The 22,006-nt window shown below is 42.4% G+C and overlaps 1 protein-coding gene across 2 annotated transcripts in view; it reads left to right on the forward strand.

Annotated features, from left to right (window-relative positions):
• The first annotated feature begins 1,170 nt into the window (after positions 1-1,170).
• The window catches only part of bcorl1 (BCL6 corepressor-like 1), a 212,139-nt gene continuing 191,303 nt past the window's right edge, over positions 1,171-22,006 (forward strand). For both annotated transcript variants that reach the window (XM_059977160.1, XM_059977163.1), the window contains exon 1: positions 1,171-1,394. The gene's annotated coding sequence lies outside the window, so the exon portion shown is untranslated. The remainder of the gene's footprint in view (positions 1,395-22,006) is intronic.

Here is a 22,006-nt window from a genome sequence, read left to right on the forward strand (position 1 = left end):
TCAACTCCCACATTCAATAGAACAATCTCTGTATTTTCCACTACTTTCAATATGTTGTCACCTCCATGCACACCTTTCCATCCCCTCCACTTTCAACACTCCAAAGGGATTATTCCCTCTCCAGGTCTCTGATTCACTCTTCCATCTCCACTGATATCTTCTCCTCTTCCCACTGTATCTTTACAGGCACCTCCCCTTAGCCTCTTTCCTTCCCCCCTCCAGGAGACCCAACATCTGATTCCAGGTGAAGCAATGATCCAATTATCTCATTGGAATTTAGTGTATTGCACTTTGTGCTCATGGTGTGATCTTCTCCGCACAGGAGAAACTAAGTATGGTCTTGGTGACGACTTTTAAATTCTTATTTTAAGTCAGCAAGCCTGACCTGCTGAATATTGGCAACATTTTCTGTTTTCCTTCCAGTATTCCATTTGTTGGACTGAGAAAAAGGTAACGGCATTGTTGGGGATATGAAAATAGGAAGCTAGGAGATGAAGGTGCCTGCAAACTGTATTAACCTTTGAGAGCACGTGGCTACACATACTAAGGGTTCGGTGTTTTTCCTTGTAATATTTTTTTGGTTATAAAGACGTGACAGTAATATAACGAGTTTTGGAGATTAGGAGGCGAATCGAAACCTGGTTAATTTTCTTTAAGATAAAACTAGATTCTAGAACAATTGCTTGGCAGTTACCTTCGGCTAACGTGTAAGCCAACCTTTTCGAACTGAACCTTGTGAGCTGGGTGTAAGAGCTCTACGATGTAGTTTGCACGTACATTTGTCCTCTGATGTCCATTAGCCCCTGCGTCCATATTCTTAACTGGCACTCCAGAGGACGTGGAATTAACTGACTGCTCAAGTTTTTTTTATTCTGATACTTTGAAGACGCCTTAAAGATCTTCAGGTATCAATCGGTAGAGAGAGCAGTGGGTAAACTACTAAAATAAACGTGCATCTGCACGTAAATGCAACAGCGAGATATTATCAGGAGGAAATCATTCAGGGAGAAAAAAAAATCCCTCCTTGATCGGTGCTTATAGCTGAACACGAAACCGAGAAAGTGGTTTGACCCGGGCTGGCGAGTTTTCTAGCTGTACCCCTGCAAATAAGTAGATACGACGGCGGCGCTAGGACCCTGGGGACGCGACTGCAGTGAGGAGTGGTGGAAATGTGCGCAGCAGACAGCGATATGGAGCGAAAGTAAACTCATTCCTCGTTTCAGATATTAGTATATACATTAAAAAATACACATAGATTATATCAGCCCCTGCTCGGTGCGTTTGCACCGTCGGAACCTGCACTTTCACAACCTCTGGGGCCCGGCTTCGGAGCGGCTCGGATCGGACGTGGATCTTGCTGGAACGAGAAAACAGCAGCTCCGAATTAAATTCAGGTATTTTCTTTAAGATAAAGAGGCCGGGCTCGGTGGGATTGAGCAGTGTGTGTAGCGAGAAGCCGAGGTGCCACCATGTACCCCTCGCCCTCTGCCTTAACAAAAGGAGACGTTTCGCTTCGCTTCTGCTCTGGGGGCGATCTCGCCAATTTCATGTCAGTCTCACTGGCATCTCGCTCTCCTTAATTTTTATTTTGCAAACGTTTAATAGAGAGGATAATTGCAACTCCCAGAAGAGAAAAAAAACATGCAAAGGTTTCGATAAACAGCAGGCATCGGGCTAGTTTATTTCGAAACACAAGTTTAAAGCAAGACATTTAAAAGGGTAAATATCCAACTTCCGGGAAGGCAACTTATTCACATATCGTGCGCGGCTCTTATTTATTTAACAAACAATGAAGGTTTCAGTCACGGGTTGAGGTCGAGTTAGTTTGTAGTTCAAGCCACCATGGTGCCTCATTCCGGTTTAATTAAGGTTTGCACTTTGAAGAAACCGGGCTGAGTGATGAGAAATACAGGACTCAGTCATATAAATACTGTCAGGTTCAGGGAGCTGCTGCCTGCGAGGCTCGGGCTGGGAAACTGGAGAACTCGAGTCTCCCCCGCGTCCTTGAGGACGTTTCCAGGGACCTCGAAGCGATCACAAATGTTCCACCAGCGGAGGAACGAAGAGCAGAAACCGACATCCACTGTAAATTTTGGCAATGCAAAATGACCCCTCCAACCCAAGCATGGATTCACGGGTGCTTTTATAATGTGAAATGCGGGAAGTAGAAAGACCGAGAAACGTATGAGTTTTTTGCAAAGGGTTTAATTTTTGGGAGGGGTTTGTTGCAGGTTCCCCGAGCGCCGTTTGCACGAAGTCCATCCGCGATGACCCTCGGCCCACAGTTAGTGTGTAGAAGGAGGATGTGACGGACTATTGCGATATCCATCGAGTGCTTGTTATTCCGCATCGAGGAGTGCACGAAACAAACGCAATGTGTGCGCGGAGGTTCTGCTCTATACCCAGTTACCTTCGATATACCTCAGTGCTGAACACCGGGAATAGTATCTAAATTAGTAACGCCCCTCCACACCCCCGTCTCTCCCCCCCCCCCCCACCGGAATCTAATCGCGTCCAGACAACAAGCCGTTGAAAATGATGATTAAATGTCGTGTGCTGTGGGGCCTTGTTGCACTAGCAACTTGTGTTAGATTTTGAGAAAGTTTTCAAGTTGTATTTAAGTCCCGTTTTAGCGCCGACTCGAACGATGCCCATTGGAGGGAATGCTGAAAGACGCCGGAGAAGGGAGAGGGAGGAAAACTGGGACGGGGCTCGGGTGATTCACCCTCGGCTCGCTCTTGAGAACAGGGCGCGGCCTCACAGCGAAGACCCCACCCTGTGCCCTCTTAATACTGCGTGGCCTGTTGGGCCGGGTGTATAATTGCATTCAAAGTATCAAGCTTGTTATTCCGGGTAGGTTTGTCAGTCCAGTGGAGTGCCGGTAAACGGAATGTTGTGGAAGGTGGGCAAGCACGCGTGTATTGCCCATCCCACTTGCCATGGATACAACGAACCATAGAATCGTACCGCACAGAATAGGCCTCTGCAGCCCATGCCAACTACGATGCCCACCTATGCTAATTCTATTTGCCCTCATTAAACCCATATTCCTCTACTCCAATTCAAGTACCTGCCCAAATCCTTTTTAAACATCGTGCAGCTCATTTCAAATACCACCCTCTGAAAAACTTACACCCCATCACCTTTAATTTTCTCCCCTCTCACCTTAAACAAGTGCCCTGTAGTTGTAGACTCCCCTGCCCTGGGAAAAATGTTTCTGAGTTTGACTCTATCTATGCCCTTAATAATTTGCAAAAATAAGGTCACCTCTCAGTCTTCCATATTCTGGAGGGACTAAATCCAACCTATCCAAACCCTGCTTATAGTGGCAGTTGAGTAACGTTTCTGCTTTCACTGTAATGCTGCCATATCCTTTCAGTAGTGTGGTGTCGAGCACTGTACATAAAGAGTGGGCTGACCTGTGTTTTGCACAACTGCAACATGATACTCAGTTTTTATACTCAATGCCTTGGCCTAAAAAAGGCTGATGTACTAAATACCTTTTCACTATCCTATCTACCTCTGCTGCAACTTACAGGTAACATTCATCAAGGGTCTGCTAGTTACCTGATTTGTCTGAACATAATTTGACATCCCAAAGGCTGTTACCTTGCACTTGTCCATAGTAAGTTCAATCTGTCCAACTTTCCAACTGATATGTGTTCCTCTATGTTTTCTTTGTTATCTGCCCCTTTTTGCATTACCTACAGACTTAACTGTTAGGTTGCTTACATTTTTGTTCAATCATTTACATATTTACAGGTTCTCCTGCCTCATTAGTTTAAAGTCTCTAGCAAACTAACAAACCTCTCTGCAACGATATTGGCCGCCCTCTCATTTAATCTTGTCCAAGCTCTAGAACTGTTCCCAGCAATCTACAAACTTGAGGCCTTCCCTCTTGCACCAGCTCTTCGAGGGCTTTCATCTGCCCTATCTTCCTTTTCATAAACTCACTAGCAGGTGGCACAAGAAGTAATTCTGATGTTACAACCCTAGAGGTCCTGCTTTTCAATTTTCTACTTAACTCCTTAACCTCCATTTGCAAGATTTCATCTCTTAGTATTAGCAGGGGATTGGGATGTTCACCATCCCTTACAAAATGTTCTGTAGAGGCTCCAGGACATCCTTAATCTCAGCATCAGAGCGCTTGACTCCCATGCTGGGCCATAAAAATGCCTCCTGTCCCCTAGACTATTGAGTCCCTTGACACTATTGGTTGTTCTTCTATGCAGTGGTGTACCGGGGCATTGCCACCAGGCTCAATAAACGGATTACAAAGGCTTGCTCCTTCAGGAGTCAAACTGGACACACTGGAGCCTGTGGTAGAATAAAGGACCCTGCGGAAAATCCTGGCAATTCTGGACAATGTTACTCACCCTCTGCATGCTACCTTCGCTGAACAGAGGAGCACTTTTAGTAATAGACAAAGATAACAATGCTGCTCCAAAGAGCACTATATGAAGTCATTCTTACCCTCAGCCATTAGGCTCTATAATGAATCAGCCTATAGCCGGGGAAGTGATGATTCCCCTCCAGTTAAACTGTTTGTGGTAACTTATTCTGTATTCTTTCATTGTTCTCTTCTAATATTTGTATATTTGTGCCCTTGTAATGCCACGGTGACACTGTAATTTCCCTTGGGATCAATGAAGTATCTATCTCAGCAACACACACCAAATGCTGGAGGATCTCAGCAGGCTGGTCAGCATCTAGGAAAAGAGTACAGTCGCCGTTTCGGGCTGAGCCCCTTCGGCAGGTCTGGTGAAAAAAAGATGAATAGATTGAAAAGGTGGAGGAGAGAGAGAAACTCAAGGTGATAGGTAAAACTGGGAGGGGGAGTGATGAATTAAAGAGCTGGGAAGTTGACTGGTGAAAGGTACAGGGCTGGAGAAGGTGGAGTCCAATAGGGAAGAACAGAAGGCCATGGAAGAAAAAAAAGTGGGGAGGAGCACCAGAGGGAGGTGAGGGGCAGGCAAGGAGATGAGGTGAGAGAGGGAAAAGCAGATGGGGATTTGTGAAGGGGAGCGTGGGCATTACTGGAAGTTTGAGAAGTCGGTGTTTGTGCCATCAGGTTGGAAGCTACCCAGATGGAATATAAGAAGATGCTCCTCCCACCTGAGTGTGGCCTCATCGTTAACAGTGGAGGTGGCAATGGATTGACATATGGGAATGGGAAGTGGAATTAAAATGGTGGCCACTGGGTGATCCCACTTCTTCTGGCAGACGGAGCATAGGTGCTCAGCGAAGTGGTCTCCCAATCTACGTTGGGCCTCACCGATCTCCTCATCTTTTTTTTCTCCAGTCCTGCCGAAGGGTTTCGGCCCAAAGCATCGACAGTATTTGTTTCCGTAGATGCTGCCTGGCCGGCTGAGTTTCTCTGGCATTTTGTGTGTGTTACTTGGATTTCCAGCATCCGCAGATTGTCTCTTGTTTGTGATAGTATCTTATCTATCAATAATATCTCCCCGCCATACAACAGAGGCAGTTGTAGTTCTGCCATTTTGACTATTACTGCTTTCTTCAGAGAAACTACTTCTCTCCCAACAACAGTATCTAGAGCAGAGTTTCCCAATCTTTTTTATATAGAATGTTTTTGTTTACTGAGGTGTCCGGGAACCCCCGATCTCAAGTAATTTACCTGTTAAAGAGGGGAATAGCTGCAGGAGACTCCTGCACTGCCTTGACGAGGCAGAAAATACTGGAGGAACTTAGCAGGTCCAGCACATATTTTGGAGGGAAATGAGTCAACGTTTCAGAATTAGTCTCCTCACCTCTGACCTCAGTTTCTGCTGCCAAAAGGCCAAGATTTGTCACATTGCTACTGGGTCCTACTGCCCTTCTGCTTCCACCAGCACTCCCCACCTACCCTCAGGTCAAAATGTCAACTGTTCATTTCCCTCCATAGATGGCCGGATGGTAGTGTGGTTTGCACAACTCTTTACAGTGCAGGTGACCCGGGTTCAATTCCTGCAGCCGCCTGTAAGTAGTTTGTATGCTCTCACTTGTCCTCATGGATTTCCTCCCATAGTCCAAAGACGTACCATTTGGGAGGTTAATTGGTAATTGAAATCGATTCGACTAGGGTTAAATCGGGGGCTGCTGTGCAATGTGGTTCGAAGGGCTGGAATCTGTATCTCAATAAATAAGTAAGATCTGCCCGACCTGCTGAGTTCCTCTAGGTTTCTGTGTTGATTGAGATTTCCAGCATCTGCAGAACCTCTTTGTGGCTCCTGCACTACCTGCTTCTTCTTGCGTTAACTCACCAGCACTTTGGCTGAACCTGCAGTGTGACAACTTCCCTGAAATTCTTATCTTTAACACCTTCTGCCTCCTCAGTGGGTCCAATTGCCGCTCCTGAATCAGAATCAGGTTTATTATCACTGCATGTGTTGTGAAACTTGTTAACAGCAGCAGTTCAATGCAATATATAATACAGAAGAATTAATGATGATGATAATAAATAAATCGATTGCAGTATACATATATTGAATAGATTAAAAACATGCAAAAATCCCAGAAATAATATATATTAAAAAAGTGAGGTAGTGTTCAAGGGTTCAATGTCCATTTAGCAATCGGATGGCAGAGGGGAAGAAACTGTTCTGGAATCGCTGAGTGTGTGCCTTCAGGCTTCTGTACCTCCTACCTGATGGTAACAGTGAGAAAAGGGCATGCCCTGGGTGCTGGAGGTCCTTAATAATGGACACTGCCTTTCTGAGACACTGCTCCTTGATGAAGTCCTGGGTACTTTATAGGCTAGTACCCAAGATGGAACTGACGAAATTTACAACCCTCTGCAGTTTCTTTCGGTCCTGTGCAGTTGCCCCCCCTCCACCACCCCCCTTCCATACCAGACAGTGATGCAGCCTGTCAGAATGCTCTCCACTGTACATCTATAGAAGTTTTTGAGTGTTTTTGTTGACATACCAAATCTCTTCAAACTCCTAATGAGTATAGCCGCTGCCTTGCCTTCTTTATTGCTGCATTGATAATTGGGACCAGGTTAGATCCTCAGAGATCTTGACACCCAGGAACTTGAAACTGCTCAACGTATCCACTTCTGATCCCTCTATGACGATTGGTTTGTGTTCCTTTGCCTTGCCCTTCCTGAAGTTGACAATCAGCTCTTTTGTCTTACTGACATTGAGTGCCAGGTTGTTGCTGCGACTCCACTCCACTAATTGGCATATCTTGCTCCTTTACGCCCTCTCGTCACCACCTGAGATTCTACCAACAATGGTTTTATCATCAGCAAATTTACTTGAGCTATGCCTAGACACACAGTCATGGGTATAGAGAGAGTAGAGCAGTGGGCTAAGCACTCGCCCCTGAGGTGCGCCAGTTCTGATTGTCAGCGAGGAGGAGATATTAGAACCGTAGAACATTACAGCACAGAAACAGGCCTTTTGGCCATTCTTGGCTGTGCTGGACCATTTTTCAGCCTAGTCCCACTGACCTGCGCCTGGACCATATCCCTCTATACACCTCTCATCCATGTACCTGTCCAAGTTTTTCTTAACTGTTAGAAGTGAGCCTGCATTTACCACTTCATCTGGCAGCTCAATCCACACTCCCACCACTCTCTGTGTGAAGAAGCCCCCTCTAATGTTCCCCTTAAACTTTTCTTCCTTCACCCTTAACTCATGCCCTCTGCTTTTTTTCTCCCCTGGCCTCAGTGGAAAAAGCCTGCTTGCATTCACTCTATCTATACCCGTCATAATTTTATACACCTCTATCAGATCTCCCCTCATTCTTCTACGCTCCAGGGAATAAAGTCCTAACCTATTCAACCTTTCTCTGTAACTCAGTTTCTCAAGTCCCAGCAACATCCTTGTAAACCTTCTCTGCACACTATCAACCTTATTAATATCCTTCCACCAATCCCCACAGATTGTGGTCTTCTGCTTAGGAAGTTGAGGATCCAATTGCAGAGGGAGGTACAGAGGCCCAGGTTCTGTAACTTCTCAATCAGGATTGTGGGAATGATGGTGTTAACTGTTGAGCTATAGTCAGTAGTCCAGCCGATCCATGCAGCCTGAGAGGAGCCTCAGCCGGACATACATCCATCCTCACAGGAGGAACCACCAACTGCCAGTTCTATCCCTCAACTTACCGACTGGGTTTAAAGGAGAAGAAACTACTTTAACTTACCTTGTTTCCACTCAGCCTTCTTGTAGAGGTCTCCCTCATTAAAACCTTTGCACTCAAACTCAACACTTTGATCTCAGAACAGTTTTTTTTCAAATTGTCTGCTCTTTTTCAAATCTGCCCCCCTTTTATCTGCTTTTACTGATTCTTGCCTTGCCTTGTACTCTGTTTCTAAATTCTTTTGTTGAACCCGTCCAGTTAGGAGCAAGGTTATGAGTTCACCACCTTCTGGCGTCATACACAAAACGGGCCTGAATAGGTAAGGGTTTTCCATTAAATAGTAACTATATTTTAATGCTGTAATTTTCCTTTCTTGGCCCTATTGTTGGTTGATATTGTTCATAGTTCTTTTCACATATAGTTTGCCTCTCCTGCCCTTTAAGTTGTCAGTCATCACCACAAAAAACCCTGCTCTCGAACCCTGTGTCCTGCAGGTACTGTTAGATCTCTGATATCCAAGGGGAACATGCTGTTGCAGTCCACGCTTATGCCATCCTTTTCTAGAATTCCATCACAAAATCTATCCAACCTGTCGAATGGATAAATCTCTCTCATCTAAGTTGTGAATGACACTAACTGGGCAGGATAGAAGTAACCAGTCCCTCCTTGTCCCTCTTGACTCATATGTGGCCTTTGATAAAATTGATCATGTCTACCTCCGCTGAAGTTTTTTTTCCATTGTCTAGATGGGTGGAACTGTTTTCCCCTCACTTCATTCTTATCTCTCCAATTGTTGGCTTTCGTTTACACTTCGGACTATTATTTCTGAGTCCTGTCATCATCTCTCTTGACCCTCCTATATCTCCAAATGTTTAGACTGCTTATTCAACATCATGCACTGGATGAGCAAAAAAATTCTTCTTGTAAGATATCATTAACCTCCACCACAGGCTCTACTCCCACTCCACAGACTCTTACACTCTCTTTGTCTTGTTCAGTCTCAAGCTGTTACCAATCTTCAAGTTCAAGTTTATTGTTATTCAACAATATGTATACCTCCAAGCAAAAGAATATTCCTCTGGACCAAGGTGCAGAACACAGTACACGCAACATTGATGTTATTCTTGGAAAGGCTATTAGAGGCCTGGTTGCTTCCTTACACAGATTAATAGTTCCATTGTCACTTTTATTGATACATGATCTTTTATAACTATCTTGCTAATTTTCAGTTCAAAATTTTAATGACTATCATTACTGGATTACTAGCAAGTACTATACCCACATAACAACAATACCCCCAATATCTTGTGCCACATTGAAGTGATCATACCGTTTGATTGCAGTGTGAGCACATGTAGTTTTCTGACTCTGGGCAGAAGAAAGGATGCTGTGAATGAACTGGCATTTCTAATTGAAAAGAGCCTGGAAAGGAGGATGGTATTTGATCGCGATCAGTTTGTGCCTAGGCTTTGGGCCGGCACAGTAGGATACAGTGTGGTAACCTTCACTTGATAACAGGGCATACAAATATTGCATCATTGAGGAAAGAATTTCTTCAGAGTAAAGTGCATGTTGCAGCTTTCAATCTTGTAAAACAATGGAAATGCAAAGTAGGACATGTGGCTGTAAAGATATTTCTTTTGAGTTTTAGAAGTACAACCTTCATGGCAGGTTTTCTGTGTAGAAAAGTACTTAAAGCACCATTAGCCCAATACTATAAGCAATGCACTGCACAACCACTTTTGCTCCTGACCTTCATTGTATTTTAATCGGTGTTGGGTGTTTGTATGCCACCTGAAGTGATTTCCTTTGCAATCTTCCCCCATTCCATCTCTTATGAGATTCAGCCCAGTGTTGCACTCAGGCCTTCCCTGTGTGCTGTTTTATCAGATAACTTTGGCCTTCTTGTGTGGTTTAATGTATAATCTGTCAGCTTTCAATAGATCCATTTTCAGCCATGCTACATGCATGTCTTGCTTTTTTCAGCTGTAGAATGCATAATCACAGTTAAACCAATCCTCCCTGTTTCATTTTTAGTTGCTCTTGTATCAAAAACATCCAGGTCTTTACTTCTCTGTCTCTGTCAGGATTGTTGCCTTTGGTGAAGGAGATTATAATTATTTTTATCAATATATAGTCTGATCATCATTAGTAATAACTATTTCCAGAGTAATTAAGCTAATAGGATTGCATTCCTGTCTTCACTTTACCTTTCAAGAGTCTCTCAGTATAATTATATCTTGCATATTTTCTTGCACTGATCTGTGCTGAAGTTCTCTCACCTATGTTAAAGGGTCTTGTTTAGGATGTGATGCATTTGTTTTTGTTTGTTTTACAATATCTATTACATACTAATGCAGAATGAAAATTGTACATTTTGTGTAATTTAGAACCATACACCATAATACAAGTGATGAACTTGCCAAATGGCTGAAGATAAACTCTTGATCTCCCTTGGTTTTGCCAACATGCTGTCCTTCCAAGTTTTTTTCACAGCACCTCCGGAGATTACACTGTTCTGTTTCCTGAACCCATCTCCCCAATTCCACTTTACTGACTTCTGTTAGATTAGAGTTTCAAATGCTATCAAGTAGCCAATCATTATGTGTGAGGTTTCAAAATGAGTATTTGTAGATTATTTGAAAATAGAGAAACCAATTTAGTCCTCATCATGGTCTCACAAATGCATCATTTCAGGAGTGATACTGAATAGGTGTATCACCCTATTTATAGCTACCTTTCACTTCTCCCAACCTCGGTTTGTCCAAGCCAATTGTGGCGTCCAGTGTAAGCAGCCACAAGGAGGGGAACCAGCAAGGTTTAGTTCCTTGCCTTTTGGCTCTTTAACACACTGTACCATGCCAGCAACTATTAATAGAGTTCAATATAACATCATGATTTAAAACATGCATGTTTCTCAGTTATTTTTTTTACATATTGTCAACAGGAATAAATGTGATATAGAATATATTGCTTTGCTGGTGCTGCATTTTGGAGTTTATTGCAGAAGGTATGATATAACTTAACAGTATTTTGTTTTCATTAAATTAGTGATACCAGCATGCTGCTCCTTGTCCACATGTAGGAAAGATCACTTGTGTTATATATCATTGGGCACTCTCCAACTATATAATAAATTGGTAATGTCTGATTTAAAGATAAATGTCACCATTAAGATTTAAGTATTGTAAAATCATTTATGCATTTTCAGTGTCACTTTTATCACAATTGTACAGAAAATGATACTATAATCCATTTGAAAACCCTGTGTCATGTCAGTTTGAACAGGGAAGTATAATCAGCTATAGAATTACTGATGTTATACTTTTAGATTCAGTTATATCTAGGGTGAAATTTTTGTCTTCTGCCACTTTTATGATTGGAGATGGGATAATTTCAGATGATAAAGTAGCAGAAATGCCGATTTAGTATTGGAGGTGCGGTAGACAGCAATGACAAGAAGGAAACAACTTCCTGTAAGTCTCATTGAACATTAACATGCATAGGCTTCAGTATAATTATTATTTTTATCCTCCGATGGGTTCATTGATACCAGTTTCCTAAATGCATCTCGTGATAACTCTTCGTATGTCAGCAGCTTCCACATTTCACGTTTTGCACAGATTCACTTTTTGCAAAATGTACACCTAAAGCATTATTCTTTTCAATGATGGCTGATTGAAGTGCACGTGTGCAATTATTGAATGTGAGCAGGACATGGATTGTGATGCTCCCTGGGAATGAATTGCCTGATGGCACTTACTGTAGTTCAGTCACAGCAACAGTATGCAGGAGGACATTTAATGCCTGTAGAATTCTAACCAGCAGGGAGTCAGTATGTTCATATGAAAGAGGAGGAAATGTGGGAAAATAAGGAGGAGGAAAATAAAATGTCCCATCATATCACCATGGCAACATGGAAACACAAATCACACGATCATTAGAAACAGCTTGGTAATTCACAATTGATTGTAGGTACTTTTTGCAGGGTAAAGTATGATGGTGAAAGCAAAATCATTTACTAATGGTCACCAAAATGTAAAAAATACGCAAATAATATAATATTTAATTCTAGATCTCCAGAGTTGGTTTCAATTGCTATTTATTTATGAGATTATTATTAATTATTATTCAAACATTTTTTATTAGTTAAAATTCAGATTATCTTCAAACAACCTGCAATACTGGTCCTAAAATGAATTTTACTTCCTTCGTCAATTATTTTATAAAAAAGTGAGAGTTAATTGCATCTGGAGTTATTTTAAACTGTAATCTGTTGCCCAGAAGAGCGATATTGCGGAGATTAAAGCTTTATCACAGTGTTACCAAACTTTGCACACATTCCTCAATGAGTTAGATAGAGTGAGTTATTAGTAAGAACGGACTTCTGGTGCAAGGAATTTCCGTACTTTAATTCTATCTCCTTCATGTTCAGCTCACCCAATTCTTTCAGTGACAATGTAATGTCAGAAGTTGTTTCTGAAACGTGACTAGTGCAATTGTCCCACAGATAAATCAGCTCTCAAGAAAGTCTCAAATAGAACATTAATTAGAGAGAGAGAGAGAGAGAGAGAGAGAGAGAGAGAGAGAGAGAGAGTAAAGATCAGCTTTTCTTGTCACATGTACATCAAAGCGTATATTAAAATGTGTCGGTTTTGTGTCAACATCCAACACAGTCTGAAGATTGTGCTGGGGCAGCCTATTAGTGTCTCTATGCTTCTGGTGCCAGCATAGTATGCCCGAAACTCACTAGCCCTAACTGTATATTTTTGGAATGTGGGAGGAAACTGGTGCACTCTGAGGAAACACACAGTCACAGGGAGAACATACAGACAGTGGCAGGAATCAAATCCTCGCTGTAAAGCAGTTGTGCTCATCGTTATGCTACAGTGCCACTGTGGGAGTCAGGTACATTAACCTTCCAGTCAATGCCAAACACATCTCTAATAGACTAAGTCAGACTGGGATCCCAATTACCCTATTCCTGGCATATTTAATTAGGTTCTCTGTCAAAAGTCAGTGGCTAGCAAGCTATCATCTGGGATGTATTTCAACAGTGACAGCTTGCAAAGATCCTGAGACAGGCATTCTGAGAATTTGGTACATCATGACTTTGACTTTGAGAAGGGTGCACTTGGTTGCTTGGTAAATGTGAAGCACCATTGATAACTGAGAAAAGGTGGTACAATATTTAACAAGCTTTCACCATCATTTGTGTCCTTCATTGTTTCCTGGACGTTCTCAATCTCTCCACAGTTAATATTGCTGCCTCACACGGTCTCCATAACAAAGGAATTTCTAATTTCTGACTTAGAGTTTGATGGAAGGTCAATAACCTAAAACATTATTGTTGTTTCTCTCCCCTTGATGCTACCTAACCTTCTAAATATTTCCAGCATTTCCTAATTTTAGATCAGACTTTCTGAATCTGCATTTTTCACTGCTTTCAAATCATCTTCACTTCCTTTGGCAAATGAAGACAGTGATATAAGCCAACAGGAGATGAATAAGTGAGTAAGGGTGGAATTTCTGGAATGACGTGCTGCCTGCAAAACTGCGGTCAATCACCTGGAAAGCAGGTAAGATCTCACATCAATTGAAACTGGTGTCAATATGTGAGGGTCTCAAGTTAGCTCTACTGATCTGAGAACCTCACATATTGAAAACATCTATATCAGGAGACTGTGCTTTAAGCCTGTTACTAGAGCGGAGTGTACATAATCTCAGTTAATACTTCAGTATGTACTAAGGGAGTGCATTACTGGCATCATTACCTGTTAAGTGACTGTTGACTTAAAGACTTGCTAGTCTATTCCAACGGAGTGTTAAATATCTTGGGACAGTACGATTCTCCTGGAGGCCTAGAGTAAACCCTTGACCAAATAACTTTGGTTATTTTCCTTTAAATTTACTTACTTAACAACAAACAGCATATACCAAAAGTATTGTACTGAGTTGAACTATGTACAGAACATGCTGGATACACAGCAGGCAAAGACAGTATCTCTGAGAGAGAAACACAGTTAATATTTTGGGTTGGTCAGAAATGAACTTTATTCACCATGTGTGTTAGGAAATTACCATGGTGTGTTGGTTCAACATGCAACAAAAATGACATTTAACAATTTATAGAATAAAGAATTATACAAAATAAAGCTAGAGGTTTACAGGTATGAAATAAATTGTGCATAAATACATAAATATGAGCAAGTATTTACAATGTGGGGAGGGGGAACCTCATTGAAACCTACGGAATGTTGAAAGGATTAGATAGGGTGGATGTGGAGAGGACGTTTCCTGTGGTGGGGTTATCCAGAACTAGAGGGTGCAGCTTGAAAACTGAGGGGCGACATTTTAGAACAGAGGTAAGGAGGAATTTTTCTTAGCCAGAGAGTCGTGAATCTGTGAAATGCTTTGCCACAGACTGTGGTGAGGCCAAGTCTGTGGGTATATTTAAGGCGGAAGTTGGTAGTTTCCTGATTGGTCGGGGCATCAAAGGATATGGTGAGAAGGTGCGTGGGGTTGAGTGGGATCCGGGATCAGCCATGTTGGTTCAATGGGCTGAATGGCCTAATTCTGCTCCTATGTTTCGTGGTCCAAGTACCCATATGCTGTGGTGCAATGTAAAACTTATTTGCAGTAGCATCATAGGCACATAGCATGAGAAACAAAATGTTCAGAAGAAAAATATCAACACAAATTAGACACAACTATAGACAAGAAAGCATCATTAGAACAAAACAAAAAGTCCATTGGAGTTCAAAGTGGTCAAAGTGGTTGTACTGTTGCTACACTGAGATTCTGATTAAGTGTGTGTAGGTTGCTTCAAGACCTATGGCTGCAGAGAAGCAGCTCCTTTCTTGTGGCAGCACTCTTTGCAGATGTACTCAATGGTGGGGCAGGCTTTTCCTGTGATGGACAGGGTTGTATCCTTCACTTATTATAGGCTTGAATTCTTGGGCACTGGTATTTCCATTTCCATAGCCATGATGCAACAATTCAGGATTCTCTTTGTTGTGCATCTATGGAGCTTTGTCAAAGTTTTAGGTGAAATGCAGAATCTGCATTTCACACCTAATGATACCATTAAGGAAGTGACAAATTATGATGATGGGATCTAGCTGTTCTTCAAAGATTGAATTCATGATTACTTCTTTTACTACGTGATCAGAAAGTGACTATCTCTTGATACAGTTGTCAATTCCATGGCCCTGACCACCAAATCTTCACCATGGATGTTCAGACCCTATACGCTTCTAACCCCATCAAGAAGGCCTCAATGCTCTCTTGATTCTTTCTTGCCAAAAGAGCCAACCCCCCCCCCCCACCACCACCACCGCCCTCCCCCATTTTGTAGAATTTGTCTTCACCCTGAACAATTTTTCCTGTGGATCCTCCCACTTTCCCTAAGTTCAAGGAGTAGCCATGGGCACTCAGCTATGCCTGCCTCTTTGTTGGCTACATAGAAGAGTCCACATTCAAAGCCTTCCTCGCTTATGCTTCCCAACTTTTCCTCCGCTACACTGATGACTGTATTGGTGCTGCTTCATGCACCCATGCTGAGCTCATTCAATTGATCAACTTTGCCTGTAATTTTTACCGTCCTTAAATTCTTCTAGTCCATCTCTGACACCTCCCTCCCCTTCCTCTGTCTCCATCTCTGGAAACAAACTGCTAACTGACTCCTTTTAGAAACCTACCGATCCCCATGGTTATCTTGACTATACCTTTTCCCACTCTATTCCTGTAAAAATGCTATTCCCTTTTCTCAGTTTCTTTGTCTCTGCCACATCTGTTCCCAGAGTGTGGATTTCTATTCCAGGACATTAGACGTGTACTTCTATAAAGAACGAGGTTTTCCTCTCTCTACTATTGATGCTGCCCTCACCCGCATTTCCTCCATACACCCATGCTCACCCCATCCTTACCAACCATCCCATCAACTTCCACATCCAACACATTATGCTACACAACTTCTGCCATCTCCAAAGGGATTGTATGACTAAATGAATCTTTACCTCCTCCCCCTCCACTTTCTGCAGGATTGATTTCTCCACGATTCCCTTGTTCATTCGTCTCTCTCCACTAATCTCTCTCCATGTGCTTGTCCCTGCAAACGGTTTAAATGCTATACCTGCCCGTTCACCTCCTTTCTTACCTCCATTCAGGCCCCAAACAGTTCTTCCAGGTGAGGCAACACTTCACCTGCGAACCTGCTGGGTCGTATACTGTGTCTAGAGCTCCCGATGTGACCTCCTCTACATTGGAGAGACCCATCATAAATTGGGCCAAGCACTGCCGCACCATCTGCCACAAGTGGGACTTCCCATTATAATTTTGATACCCATTTTGATTTCGGTGTGTCAGTCCATGATCTCCTCTTGTGCCAAGATGAGGCCACTCTCAGGGTGGAGGAGCAAGACCTGATATTTCATTTGGCTACCCTCCAACCTGATGGCATGAATATCAATTTCTCCTTCTGGTAAACAAATTTCTGCCTTTCCTTTTCTCTGTTTCCCACTCTGTTATTTTACTTCTTCTCACCTGCCTACTACTTTCCCTGGGTCTCCTCCTCCTTCCTTTTCTCCTATGGTCCACTCTCCTCTCCTATCAGATTACTTCTTCTCCAGCCCTTGACCTTTTCCACCCACCTGGCCTCCTTTACCTACCCCTACCTTTTTATTCTGCTACCTTCTTGGTCATATATGGTTATATGGTCTAGAAGAAGGGTCTCAGCCTGAAACTTTGACTCTTCATTTTCATAGCTGCTGCCTGACCTGCTGAGATCCTTTAGCATTTTGTGTGTGTTACTGTTGTCAATAACAGTAACACACACAATATGTGTATAGCTCCAATATGTTATGAAGGACAGTTTTCATTGTATAAATCTAGTCTATTTGCCTTCATTAGTGTTTGTATTTGGATCAGAAACAGCTTCTTAATTGGTTCAATATTTGTGAACCTTTGAACCTTTGATTTTGAGATATCATAAACAACAAAAGATAATATTTTGGGATGAGTGCAGGATCCCATTTATTTCGGTGAAAACTACTAACATCTGACGAGTGGTTGGCGGATTCATACCTAGAGCAATCTTAAGTTGGAGAACTGAGAAAAACTTGGATAAAATTGAAAGACTGCAGTTAAGACATAATATAACCACTGTATATATGATAGATAATTGCTTAGAAAATGACATTTTGGTTGCACTTTCAATTCAACAGTAGTTGTGGAACTACGGAGGCAGGGAAGTCCCAAGAAAGTGAAAGGAAACCTTAGGACTGTTATTAAGAACTTGCTAAATAAGAAAAAAATTCAGTGGCCCTTTGTCGGGGTAGAAGAGTGTTGTAACAGGAAACAACAGGGCACAACACATCTCAATATTCCTCATCCTGTTTTATATTGTGACAGTATGGTTCTTCTAGATTTTCCTATTGGGACCTCTTTCAAATAAAATATTGCATGTTTAAACAAATCTGAAAACAAACACCTTCCTAACATTTAGTTGGAGTTTATTAAATAGTTTAACACCTTACCTGATAAATTGCTTCATGGGTGCTGATGGCTTGTAGAAGGGCCCCCATTTGGTGGCTGGACTTTAATCTGCTGTTAAATAGCTACAGCCTGACAGTTCAGGAAAGCGTGACTTCTGCAGTGATCTGTCAGCTAGACAAAGCATGATCAGAAGGTGGATGAGCAGAGGTTGGAAATGGCCAATATTGCAGGAATGGCGTTTGTGGCTGGTTCTAGATTTCTAAGGAGGAATTAATGTGTGGCAAAGCCAGACCCCTTTCCCTAAACATTTTTGAGCAAGGATTTGCATTTATTATGTCATGCTCATACACCTTGAGCTTTGGTGTCATTTACCTCTTTCTTTTACCTAAAAAATAAAATTAGAAAGAGGTGCAAAACAGACTCAACAACGTATGCAACGGCATTAACTTTAGCATGGAAGTTGAAGCAAATGACCAACATGCTGAGCAGGAGGAATGAGGATAAAAGTTTGGAAACATCAGTTTACTAGAAAGGGATGAATACAGACCAAATTGGCAATTATTACAGCAATCATCCCAAATGCCACACACGAAGTTGTGTCTGAGCACTACTCAGCTGAGAGGATATACACTGCAGTCATGCAAACCTGCAGAAGAAAGAAAAAAGTAGTTGCTTGTAATGGCTATCCAAAATACTTTATCAGAAGGTGTCTCGTCTGCAGAAACTACCTTTTAACTCTTACCGAACAGACAGGAAAGAGGTTAACCCTACCATACATCATAAATATTTCCAAATTGATGGTAAGACTGCTCCAACCACATGGAATAATGGATACACACAAATCCAACACAACCATTGGAACACACCTCAAGATCCAAAGATCCAACAGCCCACGGGTCCAATGTGAACTCTTCCCCAAACAGTCTGAGGGACATGGAGAGAAACCTGTCCACAAGACTATATGAACATCAGCTGGCTCTAAAAAGACACCATCTTCTGTCACTCATCTCAGCAGATGGCAACCAAGAAGCATACAATTTTGTCTGGGAAACTACGAAAATCCTGGCAGAAGCACAAAACAAGAACTCGAGAATTCTTAGAACCTTGGTTCTCAATGGAAGACTCTGTTAACAGACTCTATATTGAACGGGATGCAACTTATGAACCTGTGCAGGATTGGGGCAGAGGGGTGAGTCACAGACACCCGAGGAACCAGCGCTCACAACCGATAACCAGGGGCACGGGCCAGCGGAGGTCATCCAGCAATCTGGGTGGCCCGATACCCAAATGGAGGCTAGTAGCTAGCACAACAACCAACCAGTTAGTACGAGCTGGATCAATGTAACCGTGAGCACTCCGCAGAAATGACACTCAATTGCGCACTGATGATGTCACCTCGACTGGTGATGAAATGTTTGTGACCCGACCTCCAGGCTTGGTTCACAACCCTACAAACAAAAATCAGAAACCTCAAAGAAAACACTCCGATTAAGTATATACTGACTTCTGTAATGGAGTTTACGGAGAATATTAAAAATAAATTTGAAATTAAAACTTCTTAGTGGAACTGATTACCTTAAGGCTTGTGCTTCAGATGAAGTACACATGCCACTGAGATGTCACAAGATATATAACAAACCATCTGGCACCTGAAAGAGTAAAAATAAGTGACATTTCAGATCTACAAAATATTTGAGCAGAACTATAATTTTTTTTATAGATGCATAGTGGCTCTGCATTGCTAATCTGTTTAGATTTAGTTTTATGTACATTGTGTATGTCAGGCCCCTTGTTAACATCAAATCCTGTAGCCTAGCTATGACCCAGTTAGATAGGGGGAGCGGATGAGTGGTCATGATAGTGTGGATGGACTCAATCTTTATCTTACTTCGGTGGAAAATTATACACTCACACAGAATGCTAGTCAGTGTTTGAAAAGAAAACACAATTTAAAGTCATCTATAGAGGACATCTTTGTAAAATATGGGTTATGAGTACAAAATGTATGAAAATGTCCAATGGTTTGTGAACTACTCTTCATGTGACCTTAGACAGTAGATTTCCAGTTACATACAGTGATATGGTGCTAAGCCATTCAGAAGTCAAGGATATTTGATTCCACTACTGAATAACATGCCCAACAAGCTCCTGAAAGGTGAGGGTGGTGTGTGTGCTCTGAATTCCATGGTTCGGGAGATGGTCCTCTTGAGAGCCGTTTGGATCCCATGCAGTGGATTATTGAGCTAAATTTATTTCTGTGAGCTTGCGGTTAACGCATCAACTCTTAATAAAAGTACACTGGAACAGATAAGAGAGCTGTATTGTTGAGAAGGTGGCAAGGCTGTAACTTAAGAAGGCTGCAGCCCCAGTCAGAACCAGCACTTTGATGAGCAATAATAATAAACCAGTGAAAGCAACTGCGTTTACCCTCCCAAAACAGACTTCAATCTGTGCACATGAATAACACATTTACAGAAGAAAATTGAATATTATTTAATTTTGTTGAAGCCAGGTGTGTTCTGGACATTAAATGAGGCATTTTAAAAACTTTTTTTGTGGGATTTACTGGTGAGGGGATTTATTGCCCATGAATAGTTGTGCCAAGGAATGGATCTTTGTTTTGTAGCCCAGTAGAGGGAAGGGAGAATGTCAGGTAGTGGAGATCACCCCTGTGGCCGTCCCCCTCAATAATGAGTACTCCATTTTGAGTACTGTTGGTGGGGGGGGGGGGGGGGGGTTAACCTACCTGGGGGGGTTAACCTACCAGTGCCTCTGGCACTGGGTCCGGCTTTGTGGCTGAGAAGCATAGGGAACTGAAGAGGATGGTGACGGTAATAGGGGGCTGTATAGTTAGGTGGACATGTGATTCTGTGGGTGTGAAGAGGAAACACAGATGGTAGTGTGCCTCCTAGGTTCCAAGGTCCGCGGTGTTTCTGAACGCGTCCACTTTATCCTGAAAAGGGAGGCTGAGCAGCCAGAAGTCGTGGTACATATTGGTACCAACGACATAGGTAGGAAAATGGAGGAGGTCCACATAAAAGAATACAGGTTGTTAGGAAAGAAGCTGAGAAGCAGGACCTCAAGAATAGTAATCTCGGGATTGCTGCCTGTGCCTCGCGACAGTGAGGATAGAAATAGAGTAAGGTGGCAGATAACTACATGGCTGAAGAATTGTAATAGGGGACCAGGATTCAGATTTCTAGATAATTGGGCCTCTTTTGGGGCAGGTGTGACCTGTACAAAACGGACGGGTTGTATTTGAATTGAGGGGGACCGAAATCCTTGCAGGCAGGTTTGCTAGACCTGTTGGGAGTGGTTTAAACTTAAATGGTGGGGGGTGGGAACCAGTATGATAGAGCTGAGGATCAGCCGGCAGGTTTACAAGTAGATGATGGGTGTAACATGAAAGTAAGGAAGGACAAGCCAATGACTGGGTATAAGTCCAGACAGAGCCAAGAGATAAACTGTACCACAGAGGCAAAATTCAAAAGTGCGAAGAAGGCCAGGACTGAAGATGCTGTATTTAAATGCATGTAGCTTTTGGAATAAGTTGGACGAACTCCTGGTGCAGTTGAGATTGTTCATTATGATGTTATGGGCATCACTGAGTCTTGGCTGAAAGAAGGCCGTTGTTGGGAGCTTTATATCAAAGGAAGTACTTTGTATCGAAAGGACAGGCAGGAAAACATAGGCACTGGTGTGGCTCTGTTGGTAAGAGATATAATTATGTCTTTAGAAAGAGGTGACATAGGGTCAGAGAATGTTGAATCTTTGTTGGTGGAGTTAAGAAACTTCAAGGGTAAAAAAAAAACATGGGAATCATATATAGATTTAAATAGGTACATTTAATGTCAGAGAAATGTATACAATGTACATCCTGAAATTCTTTTTCTTCGCAAACATCCATGAAAACAGAGGAATGCTTCAAAGAATGAATGACAGTTAAATGTTAGAACCCCAAAGCCCCCCAGCTCCTCCCTCCCATACATAAGCAGCAAAGCAATGATCCCCTCTCTCTCACCAGCAAAAAAAGCATCCGCACCCCCCACCGAGCACTCAAGTGTGCAGCAAAGCATCAATAAAGACACAGTCTTGCAGTACCCCAAGACAAATCAGATGGGTGTCAGATCACAAGAGAGGGAATTTGCTGAATGCCTATAATATACTGGAGAAAAGGATATCTTAGATTGGGTGTTGTGTAATAACCCAGATCTTATTAGGGAGCTTAATGTAAATGAACCCTTATGAGGCAGTGAAACTAATATGATTGAATTCGTACTGCAGATTGAGAGGGAGAAGCACAAGTCATGTGTATCAGTATCGCAATGGAATTGGAGAGGCATGAGAGAGGAGCTTGGCCAGTTGGATTGGGGGAGGATACTGTCAGGAATGACGGCAGAGCAGAGGTGGCTGAAGTTTCTGG

Source organism: Hypanus sabinus, chromosome 8, assembly GCF_030144855.1.
Source record: "Hypanus sabinus isolate sHypSab1 chromosome 8, sHypSab1.hap1, whole genome shotgun sequence".
NCBI classification, from domain to species: domain Eukaryota; kingdom Metazoa; phylum Chordata; class Chondrichthyes; order Myliobatiformes; family Dasyatidae; genus Hypanus; species Hypanus sabinus.